Below are 13,375 nucleotides of genomic sequence, written 5' to 3' on the forward strand. Positions count from 1 at the left end.
ACAAAAATACCAGAACCTCCTGACCCTCTGCTTAAAGTACTCATCAGCGTTTGGCCACTTACTAACTGTAACATTTCCCTGCCAATCCGCCCTCACTGTTCTGCTGTTACAAAGCCTTTGATTGGACGGCCAGCCCATAACATGGCAGCCAAAGCCTTGACTCCTCAAAGTCAAATAATCAGCGTGAGGCTTGATCAAAACACACAGGCTGGCGAACCAGTCCAAACTGGTTACGGCGCCAGTCTTCCCAGACCACTCCTCTCCACCCCTGCGCCCACCACTATGGTGAGGCAGTCTCTCACATGGACTGGCTCCATAGGAGGGTGATGGCTTCAAATGCCGCCCCCCACCATGTCCAAAATGTATTTTTTAAATTAAAGCTGTTTTACTGTAAGATACAGAGAGAAAGGTTTGCCTCTTGTGTTTGCATATCTATCAGAGATTCCACAGTAAATTGGGGAGGGCATGTTCAAGGTTAGGGTCAGAATTATGCACAAAAGCACAAACACACACAAGTGCAAACCTACACACACAGACACACACACACACACAGAGTACACACATTTCTGGCACATGGCACAAGGGCAAATTAAAAGCTTTTCTTTGTGCCCAGCCCAACAACGAGGCTCCTCCCATCTATACATGTTCTAATGACTGACAGGAGATAGATGGAGGGAGAGAGAGAAAGACAGAGAACATTCTCCCCTTTAGTGTACACATTTTTACCTGTAGTCTCACACTGTTGGCAGACAACACATCCTCTCCTTACTGTCAGCTGGGACAAGGATTCAAGCTTCAAAATGTCTTATTTTTGTTCATAATCTACCAGTCACCATAAGGATTTCTAATCACCTGTATCATTTCTTATTACAGTATGCTACACAAGGATAAAACAAGGCTCTTTCAAAGCATCCGCACTCGCAAACATGCATATTCCATACAGTGCATGCACATTCACCCATGCACGCACACACACACAAACACGTGCAAACCAAACAAAAGCATGCACACATGCTGGAAATAGGAATGCCACTATCTTTCCTGAAAAAGTGACTATTCACTCAGGAAGGTATTTCTTCCTGCCAAGGACAAAATGCCATCAAAACAAAATACTGATGCAGTTACAGAAATGTCCTGATATCTACGTGTTTTTTGTCAGAGAGAGAATTGACATGTTCCAATATCATTTGTAATTATATCTGACATGGATATTGGATAAACTTTGTTTAAATAGTGAGACTTGATTATATAAGCATAAAGGGTTATCAAATCATCTATCTCAGTTATTAAATTGTGCTATTCATTGGCACAGCCAATAACTTGATTGTACATATAATGCATGAAATTCTTTTGAATTATACTGTCCCATGTTTAATATTTGAAATCCAACTAAATAATAATACTAATTTACTGTTTTTGTGACACTGTACACAGTATGTGAGACAGTTGTGTGAATATATATTTTTTTTTAATTGCTAAGTTATTATATAATATAAATACTTATAATACTACCACAAACTTTAAGTAGCATTATATTCTCAACATTATATTGAAAACAATCAAAAACATGTATTTATTTTCAAGAAATTACATTTACCATAGAGAGTTTGAATTGGAAAGTATTTTTTTTTATTATCCTATTTTATTAATCAATATTATTATTATTAATATTATTATCATTATTATTGTTTTTATTATACTGTGCAAATTCCAAATAGTTTGATACGCAGTTGCGACGTTTCCTTCTGATATTGTCAATGACCAACTTTATTTCAAGTAATAATAATATACATTATTTAAGGAAATAAAGTAAGAAATAATGTGTTTCATATTTGGCCTACATTGCGCCAGATAAGATTACAAAGAACTCACACTGCGCAACAGTAACGAAGCTCACCTCGATTCAGCACCACAACCGTGGACAGCGGCCTTGTCTCTTAGTAGCCTTCAGTGCCAGGATTTCAACACCACTATAACGTATCAAAATCCCCGATAAGCATATTAACTATCATACAATCAGTTTGTTAAAAATAACTGCATTTGTCTTCTTGTTTTAACAGTCAACCTAGGCCTACCCCTTGGTAAATTCAGATAGGCCTATATGGCGCAGTAACGTGCCAGGGAGAGATCCGGTTCGACTGTCTATTGCTGCATCTTGCCAACCGCATAATTGTCAAGGGGTATAACTCATTCAACCATTCATTCATTCATTCATTCATTCAAACAAACCTAACCACTCCTCGTCATTGGATAAGACGTTGGTGACGTCCTTCAAATTGATCCTTGGGAATAATTGAAGCGCACAGGGATAGGCTGCAATTGAAAATGTTTGATGACGCAATACACAATGCACATATTTTCTGTAGATGTATTTTAGGTACAAATAACGTAGTTATAGCTTTATAATAAAGTGATCAATGTATGACATTGAGATATGACGTGAATCGATGTAATTCAATCCAACCTGATCCGTAATTTATATGCACATTGCTGTTGCTTGGGTCTCAATTCTTATGCACGAGGCACGAACTGAGGTCCTTTCTAAATGTTCATCATATGTAATTGGCGCGGTCCATGCAATCTGTTGGCAGAGGGCCTAAACTACTGTAGCCTACCGCTGCACATTGGAACCTTGTGGAGTCATAATACCAACAGCGTTCACTGCTACGAAAAAATGACGAGCTTGACAAGTATGAACGCAAAGGTGTAGGTAGATATGCAGTAAAATAACATTTCATTTCTGTATTCTCTTGTGAAATTATGATTGATTGATGCAGTATTAATATCCATAGGCTTAGTCAATTTGTAATACTTTATTAACTATTGACTCGAATTTACTAAGTTTTCAACGGGCACTCTTATGAACAAATTATATCATATAGGCTCATTTAATAACAAAAGGTCAGTGCTATCGAGGATCCTTGGGACATCCCTACCCTAAACCCTAACCGTAACCATATCAATAGCCATAACCCTAACCATAACCATAACCATAACCCTTACCTTAACCATTTCGACTCCAACGGGGTATGGACGTTTCAAGGATCCCGGATAGCATGTACTACAAAAAAACTACGATTTTAGCAAAACACGTCCTACAATGTCTCTTCCATTTGGATTTTGTGCAAGTGATTTAACTGAGTTAAAGTGAACAATGTCTAAGCCATACCTGGCCAGTTATTAAGACTGTAAGGGAGTGTGGTGTATTTATATTACCTATGCCACCTGCTCTGTTGCGCCTATATGTCTCTCCATTGAAACCTGAAAAAAACAAAAACAAGAAAAGCTTATTGTCCAACCCAACTGCAGTCCTATGGCAACTGTCCGGTTTCAGTCAACAATTACAACAACACAGTCTCGATTGAACTGAGGATATTACTTGTTTTATTGTGCCTACAGAGAGGTACGAAGCCTCAAGCCTGCATCTGCCCCTCTAGATATGACGTTGAGGCGACATAAAACCATTACATGGTTCAATATAGTGGGCTAAAATTCACGAGAGTGTTGTTATGTAATCTACCTGTATAAAGGCACCTGAGCTAGATAGGTACCCGAGTCTAGAGGTAGGACACGCCACAGATGACATCTCCAAAAGCACCCTAAAGACATATAGGCAATAGGCAGATCGATTTTTAGACATGGCCTTCAACAATACTCGCAAAAAACCGCGTCAGACCTACATAACGCACAACCCACAATCCAGCTAAATGCTTGGGAGAAATGTGCAGATTAAATTATTTGCAATTTAATAAAGAAAACACGCACGTTTATGGATAGAATGTCACCAGACGTAGCACGACCTATAAAACCAAACCAAACAACAACCTGGCTGTGCAAAACCAATTCACTTTTTGATCTGAGGCCGCAAAATACAAGCGTTACATTTCATATAATTCTGCAGTCTCTTTATTTACACATCATACCATGGCCTATGACAACTAATGTGTACGCAATCTGCTATTGCACATTATTAACGTATGTATTAGTGTCCTGTACAGGCATACCACTGTCACATATATAGTACTAATTCACAAAGCATAATGGAGGTACATATGCTCCAGTAATGTGCACACGTGTGCTCAGAAGGCCGCCTATTCGGCGTGCACGTGCGGATTGGATGGCCTTGCGATTCCCCATCTACCCGCTATAGGTATGAGCAGTTGTACTTTATACTATTGCTATTAATAATTTTCATAGTCTGGACTCGAATCTCAATTGATCAACTGATCGAGGCCTAACCTACATTTCGAATAGACAACTATTCCTTAAAACTATAGAAATTTAATAATAGGCTACATTATTGTAGCCTACATTATGTGGCAAATTACACGCCGGCTGACAATATAGACATTTTCCTTGTGATGGCTATATCAATAATTTATGTAGAAATGGTATGGTATGTAAAATGACATATGCGTTCTATTACCTCTGTGGGTCTGCGTCTGTCTGGATGATGCATGTGGAACCTTGCCGTGTGAGGGGCATGGTTAGTCTACTCCATAGTGCGTAATGGAGGTCGTTATCAAGACCCCTAGCCTGAGATTGCCCATATCCCATCTTTCTTTGTTTGCTCAAAATGATTAAACTAGAATAGGTGAAGTGTTGGGTGTAATGAAGGAGAAAGCTGTATCGTATCTAATGCATTGTAAGCCTGACCTTTCAGTCATTAAATTCAAGTGAAACCACATCCAAAATTGAGGATATATCGAAATGGTTGTTTTCATATGCTACAAACATAATTTCAGCCTACAAAATTAAACAAGCTGTAATGGATAGGCTAGTTGTTTTTTTGTCTTGTTAGGATACCATTCAATATAAATTATCATACACAATCTTCAAATGAGCATAAACATTTCAATTGATAGTCTATTCGATTGATACAGGACAACCGGTGCCAAAGACGCCTATATCGCGCCCGATATTGCACGAGTCGCATAGAGTGAGTGCCAAACCCACCAGGATAAAATGATGCGCTAGCGTGTTCTTCTATTTGTTATGTTTTATGCTATACATGCATGCAAAATTACGACTGCGTTGTCCGCATCCGCGTCAATAGCACGCAACAGAACATACATTTTCTAATCATATATGCCATACTCACCCCGGTGTCTGCCAGCCACGGTTACAAACGCTCTCCACAACAATCAACCGAGCGAGTCAAGAGATGTAGAATAACTGAGCGCTTGTAGGTTGGCTCGCGCCTGGTCTTGAGCTTCATGGCTGCAGCTCGCTGTGACGTCGCGCTGGCCCCATCCATTCATCTTTTCGCGGCCGGGTCCCCCCTTGTTTATAATCGAGATTATTTCCCATAGAGATGGTGTTCGCCTCCCCCCGCTGAGAGCGAAGTGAACCGTTCGCTGTGCCTCGCGCTCGCCATTCCTCTTGTACAATGCATATGAACTTAAACATGCCTGCCAAAAAGCATATAGCATCGCCAAGACCCTCCCCTTATGACACGACAATAGGGGCCTCTTTGACACGATGCAGCTCTATTGTGTCACCTACCTCTGAAATTAAGAAAACGGGCTGCGCTATGAATATGTTCAACATCTCTCCCACCCATGGTTTTGTATAACCGTAAATGTTATCGCCCTCAAGAGTGCACGTGTCCAAGATATTCGTCTCAAATAGGCTAGGCTAATACAATCCTTTACGTCTGTTCATGGCGTCCATTTTCTTGTGATTTCATGCCAAAGTTATGAGGATGAGTTTATATGAATCAGTGATATGGGCTTCAAAACTCCCATTGGGATACACTTCAAATATTGAGTGAAATAACTCTATTGCTTTGTGAAAGTCTAAAAAGTTTGGCATGACTGGTTGGAGAGAGTTTTAGACCCTGGCTCCTGTGGGAGTATATGAATTCCATGTAATCTTGTCTAGTTACCGATATTCGTTTGACGTGAAGGCCCCTGCGACTATGGACTAACTCCTGCGCCTGAATCAAGTGCGCGCATTCCCCATTCCCTTTGTCTGTCTCTTTTGATACAGAAGACTCGTGGAATGTGACCGCTGGATCGCCAGGGTGAGACCGTGCAAATCAACTTTTACCGTCAGCAACGAGTCCAGACCAGCAGACAAGGGCCAAGAAAGGGGTCTAGGTCGTTTGATTATCATAATAATCAGATCGTGGGGATGAAAATCTCCTTTGAATAAATTACTTATTCAATAGGAGGTTCGACTGCCAAAGAGACAACTTTGTCAGCCACAGTTGTTGTTGGTTTCAGTGTTCAGGGGTCCTCATTTCTTTCTCTCCACATTTTGGACGCTTTCCTAGTGATCAAACTATAAATACGGCTACTGTTTCTTTCCCGGGCTTAGCTTGGTAAGCTTTATTTCTTCTCTCCAGCGCACAACGATGTACAGGTTACCAAGGGCAAGCCTAAAACCGTCCTTTTTGTAGCGGCTAATGGGCTCTGGGTTGGGACAATGGCTTCGTTTCCCCCCAGCGACCGCATGATGGGAACCCGGGACCGTGGTGGACAAGAGATATTGTTCAGAAATGTATGATGCAATTTGCACGTCCCAAGTTCATTATCACTCGTCAGGCAACTCTAGCATGTCCACCCCCCCCCCCCCCCCCCCCCTCCCACCCCCTCCCACCCCCCCACTCCCCTCCCCGCAGTACAGCCTCACTGTTTGCACATTTTAGACTAAAACCACAAAAAAAAGATTACACTCTTCTTATACGGGCCTATTAGTAGTAACATATTTTAGGCTAACATTTATGAGGAATAATGTCATGCGTCATTACTTAATTACGCCATAAATCGAATATGTCCTGTAGTGCTCATTCTGTGATGTGCTACTGATTGGTTTAATCACTTTTTTTTCTTGAACAGCTAGCTCCCTGTGAAAAACTGGGCTATCAGTTTAGGCAACACCCATATGTTGGCTAGTAAATGCTGTGGTAAATACACAATGTCATCATGCGTAACTTTACATTCGTGGACTTCACGCATTGGTTAACAAAATGGAATATGAGGGAGGATTTTGATTATGAACTTATTTTGTGTGACACCACACCTGACATAACAATTATGTAAAGGTCAAAGCACTTGTTATGTCATCCAGATTCCGTGCACCCATAGACTATGGTATCCTTCTTCATTTGATTCTGGTAATAGATTGAGATTAAGATTTAGAAAATATGTATTGTCCCATTAAGCATATTGCAACAAAAACCCAAACATACAAGGAACATAGACATAGTCCTACATGAAAACATAAACCATGAAAACGTAAACCCTCTCTTGATGAACGTGTGTGTGTAAGTGTGCGTAATGACAACCCGCATGAGATGCTTCTAGTGAAGCAATAGCCTCATACTCACCTATGGCTGAGCATGGAAACGTGTTGATTTAGACTCCCAATGCGATAGTAGGCACTTTGGGCATTATGCAACCCTGATCCATTCGAATCTATGCACATTTCAGACTTAAGCCATTGTGAGAGCGTCAAATAAAACGCTAAGACAATGTTTAATTTTGCATTGGTTTGAACGTAAGTTACAGAGCCAAAGTCTTATTCACTCTTTTTCATGAATAGCTCCGCACATATACAGTGAAGCCTCGTGTAGCAAAATTGCAAAGGTAAGACGTGGCACAACGTTTATAAGAGCACCGTAAATTCTATCTGCACAGTGAGAAATAAAAAAGCAGATGAAGCAACCAAATTGAACAAATACCGACCATTGTTTTTGTGGTTTTGTGGCCTTATTCCTCCAAATAACATATTCTTCTTATTCACAATTCAAGGCACATTATATTTTAGCCTGTAGGCTACGAGCCCAAACCAGCAGAGGTGTGTTTCCGGCAATAACAATGTTTGCCAGTGCAAGAGCTTGGGCTCAAAGGCACAGGTCACTCCCAATCCCTTTAGGGTGTGTACGCTATTTTTTAATTGAAATATGAGGCAATTATAAACTACAAGTGCAATGCAACTTTGATAATATTTGTGTGTGTGTGTGTGTGTCTGTGTGTGTGTATTTGTGTGTGTGTGTGTGTGTGTGTGTGTGTGTGTGTGTGTGTGTGTGTGTGTGTGTGTGTGTGTGTGTGTGTGTGTGTATTTTTGTGTGTGTGTGTGTGTGTGTGTGTGTGTGCGCGCGCGAGAGAGAGAGAGAGAGAGAGAGAGAAATACAGATATGTGCTATGGAAATTGGAAAAAAACAATACCTCAATTGTTTTTAAACTTTGCACATAATGCTTTCACTTGTATTTATCAATTATTTTTAATAATATCACATTTCCCCGATAAGCAATCATATGTGTGTGGCTTGAAATTATGCGCTTTGCAATATATTTCCCAAGTCCAATTTAGCTATTTCTAGTTTTCTCACCACTGCTAATAAATTGCCACCCTTGTCTTGGCAAGCTAGAATCTGAGACGTGCTTAGCAACTCAAAGCTCAACGATCTTTTGTCCCCCTAAATCTGGACATATTGTCAAGACTCCATGGGAGCCCATTGCGCGCACACACTCTCCTCGCGCCACACGAGACAATCCCTTCCCCCTACATCATTCATCAACCGAGAGGAAGTTTTTACGTCAGGTATTTTAGAAACAAGGCGATAATCTATCGCCTACACATTTCTGTAACACGGATATCAAATATGCCAATTGTAAATAGGCTACAAATTATACCTACATATATTCTTACCTTTACATTTACCGTAGGGCTGCACATTTCCGCTTGCACTTCTTGATATACAATATTGAAAACAATCAACATGGAATCTGTTCTGGAATTGTGTGAATAGCATTACGTTGAGAGAATTGCAACCGAGCGTTTTAGTAGTAGCGTACATGCCTCATGCAGATAAAAATACAAACTTTCAGGTCTACTTACAATTACAGTACATTTAGTAGGCCTACATTCTTTGGTATTAAGTGTAGGAATGTCTTATGAATAACAAAATAATCAAGGTCTGTTTATTGAAAAAGGTTTCCTGTAAACCATGCAGGAACAAAGATGGCGGGTTGAAAAATCGCACACGCAAGAGTCATTACGCCTGCAATTAAAAAATCATTTGCATATGCTAATCAGTTAAAAATTAATCTTGACGCTCAATTGGAGAAGAGAAGGGGGCCCTTCGTGTGGATCAAAAGCAAAATCATAATATATTTTTGGTGCAATCGGTAAAGATAAGGTTTAGAAAGCATTAAGAATGAAAAATGGCAATACATTTTACAGCAGGTTTTTCACTTCACTGCAGGTCTACTTATCAATGCACTTCAATGCACATTTGCACAAATACATAATATGCACACATGAAAAAATGTAGTCCAGGCCTATATTTCTGATGTCAGTGTGTGTTTAGTGTTTGTGTGTGTTCAAATTCCGAAAATGATTTCCTTATATTAGATAGAACAATCTAATGCATGTATATGGTCCCATTGCAATGGTGCATACGTTTAGTTCATGATTAATATCTTAAACAATGTTTATGGGCCATATACGTTATAGGCTATTAACAATCACAATGCATGTATTGTGGTTTTACAGGAGTGAGAGCGTTTTATTTCACTCCAAGTGTGCAGGAAAGAACCTCTCCCAGATGCACTTCTGATGTTGCAAAACTTGAGGGGCAGAATGCATGAACTAAACGTATGCACCATTGCAATGGGACTATATACATGCATTAGATTGTTCTATCTCATATAAGGAAATCATTTTCGGAATTTGAACACACACAAACACTAAACACACACTGACATCAGAAATATAGGCCTGGACTGCATTTTTTATTGTGTGCATATTATGTATTTGTGCAAATGTGCATTGAAGTGCATTGATAAGTAGACCTGCAGTGAAGTGGAAGAACTTGCTGTAAAATGTATTGCCATTTTTCATTCTTAATGCTTTCTAAACCTTATCTTTACCGATTGCACCAAAAATATATAGGCCTTACACAAACCCTGTTCGGTATTCATGTAAGTCCAATGGTCCCGATTATTTTGTAAAGAGACAGATTGGTGGGACAACACAAAACGCAGGTTACATCATGATTGAATAAATAATTGATAAGTAAGTAAATACTGCACCAAGGTTATGTGACAGTATGTATGTGCTTTGCACTGTTGCAAACGCTCAGTAAATCTGTTCCCGAGTCAAAAATCTGTTTCCCCCAATGCATTAGACCTATTTCAAAAGAAGGCTCTGCTTTGAGATATAATCTCTCACTGACCAAACATAGTATTTCTGGTGGATCATGTTAGCTCGCTGGTCTGTGGCCGCTCGTTTCCTCCTCCCCATAGCAGGACTCTCGAAATGATGAAGAGTGATGCGTAGGCCCTAATGCCAAATTAATTGCTTAATTAATGCGTTCATAAATATGAATGCAAGAGGCCCCAATTTGCTGACATGCGTGTAGGAGCTTTGCGTAGCTACATGATGTCATCATGGGGAACACAAAGTGCTTCAGAATGACAACGTTACAAAGGCTGGTAACCTATAGATGCCACTCTCATAATGGTATAATAATGTGGCTGAAAAATCTGAATTTACTTCCTCGCCACAAATATAAGGGTGTAGGCCTGGTCCATAGTTGCTAAGATCCTTCATAATAGGTATTGCTCATAATTTCGAATATAATATAATACAATACAGATCTTATATTTGGCTGTAGGTTCATACTTAATATTAGTTTCTACAATGTTGTGTTCTAAAAAAAAATGTTGCCACTTGCTTGCCTGTAGCCTGGATTATTATAGAATAGTCTCTTTTTTTTGTATTTTAGGGAGACGTTTGTGGCCATGGCAAATCAATGGAAAACATATTTTGAAACTGCTCTACAATTTTCGGAACAATAAGCCTAACAAAAATGTAATGCTGTGAGTAATTATACTTCTATTATATTTTACAAAGTAAAACTATTTTTAAGGTCTTGTGAAAGGGGCGATCCAAGCGTTCTAACGGTCCAATCTTGAATTGCATGAGCTTTGCTAAATCAAAATATCCCTCGTTCAGTTGAAGTATTAATCAACGAAATGTATTTGAACAATAACGAATACCAAAGGTAGCCTAGTGGTTAGAGCGTTGAACTAGTAACCGAAAGGTTGCAAGATTAAACCCCTGAGCTGACAAGGTTCTGTTCAGGTTCTGCCCCTGAACAAGACAGTTAACCCACTGTTCCTAGGCCGTCATTGAAAATAAAGGTACAAATATATATAATACAGAAACACGACATATTATGTAGCCACAGCTCAAGAAAATAAACACAGGCAATTGAGCCGACTTTAATACCAATGTAACTTGATTAATTTTTATAGGCCTACAAACATGCATTTCAATTGTCAATTGTCGAGTTCCTGCACTATTCTGGACACGTGCAGATTTGTGCACAATATTGTGATTGATCAGATGAATTTGTTATACAGGCATTTGGCCCAGTTATAACCTCTTTATCGTAGGCTAACACACATGCAATTGAATGCGTTCCGGATAAACAATCACTTTGAACGACGAAAAGAAGAAATGGGAACTTGTGAAAAGAAGAAATCACAGGCCATGTTTCTGAGGAGGAATATCAACAGGTGCCCACACTTAAAATGAGAAAAAACTACGAATATTTAAATCGTTGTATCTCTAGCGTGTCATACCCGTTGCCATTTATTTTACTGGAGAAATTGTGGTTATAGAGGCTATATGAAAAATGTCAAAACTCGTAGATGGTCTCTCACGTCATTCTTCGAGGCCCATTTAATGCATTTCTCTAGGCCCATTCTGTCGGGTTTGTCCTACTCTGTCCTCATTAGGACTTGATACCAAATGCTTTATTGTAGAGTATGAATGAATGATGGGCTGCATATTGAATACACATTGCCATCTTCTTACATAATTTGCTTGGCGGATAATTTACTTGGAGTAAATCCAAAGCGCGAAGCACTAATTGGGTTTGGGGATTAGGGTTCAGGCTACCCTTTGCGTTCTGACGGTGTCAGTGGTAAAAGACAGCACGATTGAAACTTTCTCAGCACCGAGCACTCCTACACCATACCTGACAGGAAGGCTTTGTAGCAATTATTTATTTCGGCCTCCCTTCCCCATTCATAACCCAAATAAAGAATCGAATGAAAAAAATTGGATTTGTAATGATACGACCACGCCCATCATGAAACGAGATGTTTTGAAGAGAGCAAAGTGCAGGGGGCACAATGGTGAAAGTCATTATTTTGAGCACGGTTCACCTCTGAGATTGAGTTGTCAGCGTGGTTGTATGCCTACAGTATTAAAGAGGTCGGTGTGTTCATAAAAATGCACCGGGCTGCACGAAACCGAGCTTATTTGTGTTAAGGTGACGCGCGAGTGTGAAGATGGGACCATTTTCATTATTGGACCTCTGAGCCCGTGGGGCTTTTGAATGTTTATTGAATGTATGCCTGGGGGCGTTTAGACAACATTAGAGATATTTTCCTAGTACCAACCCCCTCCTATCCTTTGGATTTGGCCTCATTTAAAAGAGGTTAGGCCTATGTGCCTGCACCAGTTGCTCTTGTTTAGTTAACGTGCCGGTAGCCCTAAGTGAAGGGGGTGGAGATGCACTTTGATTATGATATTAATCTGGGAATCATGTGTGAGAATCAATGGGAGTTAAACCGTTCAGATTTAACTGAACTAATTCAATGGGATTATGGAGTCTTAACTAGGCCTGTTTTTTGGACGAATTGGATTGATTAGATCTCAGTGAACAAAAGGTTTTAACCAAACAAGTAGACTAGCCTTTATCGCCTGACTTGTTCAAATGGATAGGATATCAACTTCCTAACTTGTATTGAACCCATACGGTGCCTTGTGACATGTGAGATCAGAGCAAAAAGGCTGTAAGGCTGTATTTTCATAATTTAAATCTGCGGAGAGCATCCAAACATGCTTTATTTTGTCGATGCTATATTTTAAAATAAATTCAATGTCTCATCTATTGAGAAAACAAACCGTGTTATTTGATTCATTCGTCACTTTTGCAGGGCCTAAACCTTAGGTCTAAAACCTTACACAGAAGCATATGTCAAATGAATCTGTGCAGAAATGCATATTTGAGATCAGCACGTTTACTATTGACAATACATCAACGTCCGGCTGCATTATCTTCCTGAATAAAAGTACATGGAATTATATGGACTCTTTGTCCCTTCTTTGCAGGAGTAAAACATCCCCCTGCATTCAACAAATAGGCATATTCTTGGAGAAGAGGTAAGATTGTATAATACGATTTACCTGACTGAGTGCGCCACCGCACCTGTACAGCCTTCAGTCACTTCAGGCACTGTTCACTCCATGCATGGTCCTGAAGTTACGCGTCACTCAAACTTCAGCCCTAGAACACAGTGTAGGTATTTTTTATGTAAACTTATTCTTGTCCTGGATCTAAATGTAA

General features: G+C 39.8%; 1 long non-coding RNA gene across 1 annotated transcript; it reads right to left on the reverse strand.

Moving 5' to 3' along the window:
* Nucleotides 1-1,688: 1,688 nt before the first annotated feature.
* Nucleotides 1,689-5,347, reverse strand: LOC149985053 (uncharacterized). The gene is made up of 2 exons (XR_016490943.1): nucleotides 5,102-5,347; nucleotides 1,689-3,261 (listed from the first exon to the last, which is right to left on the reverse strand). It is a non-coding gene; the product is annotated as an uncharacterized LOC149985053 (long non-coding RNA).
* Between the last annotated feature and the right edge of the window lie 8,028 nt (nucleotides 5,348-13,375).

This window comes from Oncorhynchus mykiss, chromosome 2 (genome assembly GCF_057628025.1).
Source record: "Oncorhynchus mykiss isolate SJ-2025 chromosome 2, ASM5762802v1, whole genome shotgun sequence".
In the NCBI taxonomy this organism is placed as follows: domain Eukaryota; kingdom Metazoa; phylum Chordata; class Actinopteri; order Salmoniformes; family Salmonidae; genus Oncorhynchus; species Oncorhynchus mykiss.